The 5,508-nt window shown below is 33.6% G+C and overlaps 1 pseudogene; it reads right to left on the bottom strand.

The window, feature by feature from the left end:
* Nucleotides 1-1,334: 1,334 nt before the first annotated feature.
* LOC143610392 (vacuolar iron transporter homolog 2 pseudogene) lies at nucleotides 1,335-1,958 on the bottom strand (annotated as a pseudogene).
* Nucleotides 1,959-5,508: the final 3,550 nt, after the last annotated feature.

Here is a 5,508-nt window from a genome sequence, read left to right as displayed (position 1 = left end):
GAATGATGCAAGAGACACACGCAAGGCTTAAGGAAGAGGAGGAAATAAAGGAAAGGGAAGAAGAGGAGAGACTTCAAAAGGAATTAGAGGCCCATATGCAACGATTGAAGAACGCAAAAGAATCGAAGAAGAGAATAAACGATTGAAGAAAGAAAGAGAAACAAGAAGGGAAACCTGTAACAGCAAAGCAAAAGAAAAAAGCTCAGCGATTAGAATTAACCAGAAAACAAATTCTTGAAAACAACACTACAAACCGACCCGCATCAGAAAATGACTTAACACCACACCAGCAAGCGGTTGATAGTGAAACTGAAGACACCAACGAGGAAAGTGAAACGACCCTTCGCCCTTCGGTCACCAATATGATGCATTATGGGCCATGCGCATACTGGGAAAACCAAGTTGCTTGACTGCATTAGGCAGACTAATGTTCAAGAAGGCGAGGCTGGAGGAATCACCCAACAAATAACAATTATCATCCTAGATTATAACTTTTAGTTTTGGTACATTGACGGACTGGTTTTAGTTTGGGTCCAAGAAAGGCCTCCAAAAAACAAAAATAAAAATAAAAAAAAAAAGTTGTATGTTAGGCCACGGTTTGGAAGTTAAATAGGGCTTAACTTAAGTTAACACGCTTTCGTTGTTCATCAAATTGAACAAGCGTGCATCATTATGCATGAGGAATACAGCATACCGGCACCGAACCGATACCGAACCAAAATTTTCGGTACCGGTACCAAGATATTTTCGATACATGTACGGCTGTACTGTACCGACTCATCCCTACATATGTACTCATCCCTACATATGTACGCTTTATTAAGAGCAATTATATTTAAAAAGGTACGAGAACCGGAGTAAATCTTCCGCTACAATATATCACAACGTACACGAAATTTTGGGTAAAAAAAGAGAACAAAAGACGAAAGTTGACACCCTTCTAATGTAGTAATGTTACTTTTTATTTGTTTCCGTATGAATTCTCTTTTTTCCGAATAAGTCGTTAAAGTATTTAAATTGTTTATTACTTTTAGATTTCTCACTCCGTTTACGTAAAGTTTTGGTGTTAGTTTATCACTATCCACTATCTCTCTCTCTCCCTATAAATATACAATGCTTATCTAATTCTTTACAATCACATTTATTGAATTTGGTAAGAAGATGAACTGTATTCATTATTCATTATTCATTACTTATGTTATTAAGCAAGCATATATAGTCTAAAGTGCAAATTTATATATATTTTTATATGCTTTTATATTAATATAAAGATGAAAAAGAAAGGAATGAAAATATATTGAAACCATGATATAAAATGGAATGGCCTATATACTTCAATTAATTCCCTTTGTACCAATTAACATTGTTAAACCATATGTAATGCCCATAGCCACCCAACCTCCAACCACCACCCTAATGGTGGGCTTAACCGTCGGTGCCCTCCCCAATACCGCCCCCAACCACCCAAAAACTGCTAGCATGACTGTCACCACCACCACCACCGCTAAAATCCTCATTCTATAAGGCCTTACAAACGAAACGACTAACAAAGGCACTATAGCCCCCAAAGCAAAAGCTAGGGCCGATGCTGCTGCTGCTTGCCATGGGTTCGGCAGGTTGTTGATCTCGTCCTTGGCAATATCTCTTCGGTTGAAATCTCTTTTCATTTGGGCAACTTCAATATCGAGTTGTGAGTAAACAGAGGCAAATTCTCCAATAGCCATACTACAAGCTCCAGCTACTAAGCCAGCAAATCCGGTCAAGATCATGGCTTTCATGTCTTTCTTAACGGCTCCAACACCCATCATTATAGATGCGGTGGACACTAGCCCATCGTTGGCTCCTAGGACTGCGGCTCGTAGCCATTGGGACCGCTTCGAGTAGTCAAACATGTCCTTAGGTTCGAGGTCGAGGGTTGTTTGGTGGTGTGCCATGTCATCGATGGGAATTGATGCCATTTGAAATGAGTGAAAGGGAGTGTGGCCAACACACGCCTACAAGTAAGCTATTTATAAGCAAAAAATTATATAGTTAAATTACAAAAACATCCTTTCGAGCTAACCCATAATCAAAATATTAGAACTTAGAAGTGCATAGTGGAACCTCTTCAATGCTTTCACACAACGCGTATAATATTTTTGAGGTAATATCTATGTAATATTGTCGTGAATAAAGTTAATATTTGCTATTTCTCTCTTGTTTTTTTATAAATTATTTTGGTACGGACGTCTAGGGGCGGACCTATTCCCACAAAATAAGGGGCAACTGCCCTACATAATTTTTCTAATGTTATGTATACTTGAAAATCCTAATCGTCTATTTGTCCCCATAAAATTATGATTAATCATCCCAATCACCTCTCATTAAATGAAATATTGAGTTTGCCACTGCGTATGACAGTTTTGTTTGCTTTTTTTTTCTTTTTAAATTTTGAATGAATAGCAAAAATACGTAAGCGAATGTAAATTATTTTTCTAGGTCGCAAAAAAAGGTATATAATACTCGCAATATATAAAAATAATATGTGATCATTATATATTTTTTAACTGACATATTAATCTAACTAGGGGAAAGTTAATGTATGTGTTAATTATGAGAATCAAGTATAATAATTATATAATTACATCGTAGAGTAATTATGTAATTACTCTACTTGTATATATAATTACTCTCACTGATTCTCACAATTAATACGTTAATTTCATTTGTGTTTGATCCAAACCCAATCTAACTAATTAACCGGACATGCATATATTTTTTGAGTTTTTTTTTTAACCCATTGCAGCGTGTAGATTTAGAAATTACATATGCTAGTCTTTGCCTATGTCGTATCTTAAAATTAAAGCATTAATGCACAATTACTGAAATAGTGCATTAACTTATTATCTTGTAATACAACTAACAAGTTTATTTTTTTGTCAATAGTTTATGAATATAAAGTTTTTCTTTTGTTTATTTCGTTTGCTACCTTCTCTCTCTTGAATATTTAATATAGAGAGGAACACACGTACGAGAAAACACTCATATATATGCTTTCGTGTTTCTCATGAATTCTATTTCAAATGTTGAATTACACTCAGATTTGTTATTTTCATTAGACAGCAAGATATATTTCGAATTTTTGATTCACTCAACCACGTTTCGTAATTGTTGCAAACCACATGCGAAAAAATCTAATACTGGTTAAACTAGCATATACAGCATCATCTCTACTTTAGAAACAACTTTTTGACAAGCATATGGAGCCCCTTTGTATAATACGGTGTGATAACTCTAATAAACTAGACATCAGAATGGACGAAGTACCTCTGGGGTGGATCGAGATAGGTTTAGCCCCGCCGGCCCTGTAGAATTTTCGTCCCAAACAAGGTAGCTTCCCTCTTATATTAAACATCTCATTATATTAAAAATGAATCTCGTAAAATATGTGATATGAAATCCTATAAAATAGGGATATACTAAAAATTAATATCCTATTTTATTTTAAAAAAAGATATTATTTATAATTAAGAAATAATTTTATAATAAAGAAAATAAACAGGTAACGAGTATCACCAAACCCAGATAGCTTTTAAACTGGATTATAACATATCATGTATTTGTGAAACCATTTTATCATCAAAACTCAAGTATATTAATTATTAACTTTCTTACAATAAATAAAATTAAAATCCATATATACATATATTAATATTAAAAACGAATAATGTAAAACAACCGCCGTGGGGGATAAAATCTAGTGTGTGTGTGTGTATGTATACATACATACATACATACATATATATGTATGTGTGTATGAGAGTGAAAAACATGATGGCTCCACCAAAACCCCCCTCCCGCCCCTGTTAATGCCCATAGCGTGTAGTCTAACATAACTTTCCTTGTCCAAATAATGATGACAAAACATAATCTTGTATAGTTATTTTTTTTAACGGTATTTTGGATTACTGACGGGCACACCTGATCATCTCTATTTATCGAGTACGGAATCGTGTGGTGCTAGGTCAGTACGTCCCTCAATATAAGCATGCACATTAGTCCGCTCTATCAGTAGACATCCCAGAAGAAAACTTATCATAGGTCAGAAATGTCATTACCCAACCTAGACGGCTGAACACCTATTTTATAACACGTGGGCTCTAACTTGGCAATCATCCATGCCTAAACTATAAATCACTTTTGAGTAATGTTGTGAACGTGGGTTACAAAAGCTTGATTCGAAACTAACCAAATTCACTAATATACACTTTAGAGTGAGAGCCTTCCTCCTACCTTCATACATAAACCAACTAAACATTTAGTTTTAATTTTTCTTCACAATAAATGAAACTATCTTCTTAAATTTGTATATGAAGCCTTTTAATTTTAAGCATACACTCATCACCTGCTTCATGCATGGACTAAAATGTGGAATCAAAACAAATTAAATTAGATTTCTCTCTGTGATATATATATATATAAAGCTCTCTCTTTAAATTTGCGTAGTAAGCAACATTTTACAAAGGGTTTCCAGGGCGGAGATTCATTGGCCATCCGGTCATCGAAATTCGTCTATTTTTTATACATCAAAACCAGATTTAATTAAGTAAAACATTGTAACAACCTTCTGACTAAGATGTTTAGGTTCCGTCACTAGTTTCTCCTCCTTGCCCTTATTTATATGAATGTGGGGTGAGAAAATTATAATTCCCGCTCGTTTCACTCAACTTTTGGTATCGTTGTGGTTATCTCCCGTGACGTTAAAGTTGTTCAAATAGCTCATTAGTCGAAGCTCGCTCAAAAAGAGATCGAGCAAGACCGGATTAAATTCCGAGTAGTCTGGAGTAGAGTTAGAACCAAGATAAGCTTGATGATAACTCTTGAATAATTTTAATTTTAGTTTTGTTTTAATGTAGCCTAAATATTAAAAACCCAATATCCACATGATCTCGGAAAATCTGCTTGACCCAAAACGTCTACCGCGTATTTTGTAGCATATACTTATATTTCAAATTGGAAAATGAGACGTTTTCTATATCCTTTTGGGCCTTATCTTTCCTTTCACATTCATTTATCTATTAATTAGTTTAATATTTACGGTAGATATATCTTGAACATTGACCACCCATTTCACTACTTGTATTCTTTAGCTTGTGCTTCGTGGTGGGTTGTAAAAGGAATTGACGATGATCTATTTATTATCAGGTATATCAATTAATCAATGTTGAATATCTTGCTTTTAATGTAAATAAATTATGCAAGCTATACAATTGACTAAACATGTCTAGAGTTAAAAGTTGGTTTTAATCATAAAAGCTAAAAAAAAAAAATTAATAAAATCAAACATATAAAAAAATTAAAAAAACAGTTATATAATAAGAAAAAATATTTAATAAACTAATAACTTTATTAAAGTTTATGGTATAAATTGAAGTTGTTTAAAGAAAAAAAATTATTAAAGTTTAGAAGACGTATGATAGCTCTATTAAATTTTAGGAAAAAACGTACATTTAAAAGAGAAAGAAAGAG

This window comes from Bidens hawaiensis, unplaced genomic scaffold (assembly GCF_021521415.1).
Source record: "Bidens hawaiensis isolate Kalapana, Puna unplaced genomic scaffold, B.hawaiensis_p1.1 tig00026063_1, whole genome shotgun sequence".
NCBI lineage: Eukaryota > Viridiplantae > Streptophyta > Magnoliopsida > Asterales > Asteraceae > Bidens > Bidens hawaiensis.
This window is presented reverse-complemented; position numbering and strand designations above follow the sequence as displayed.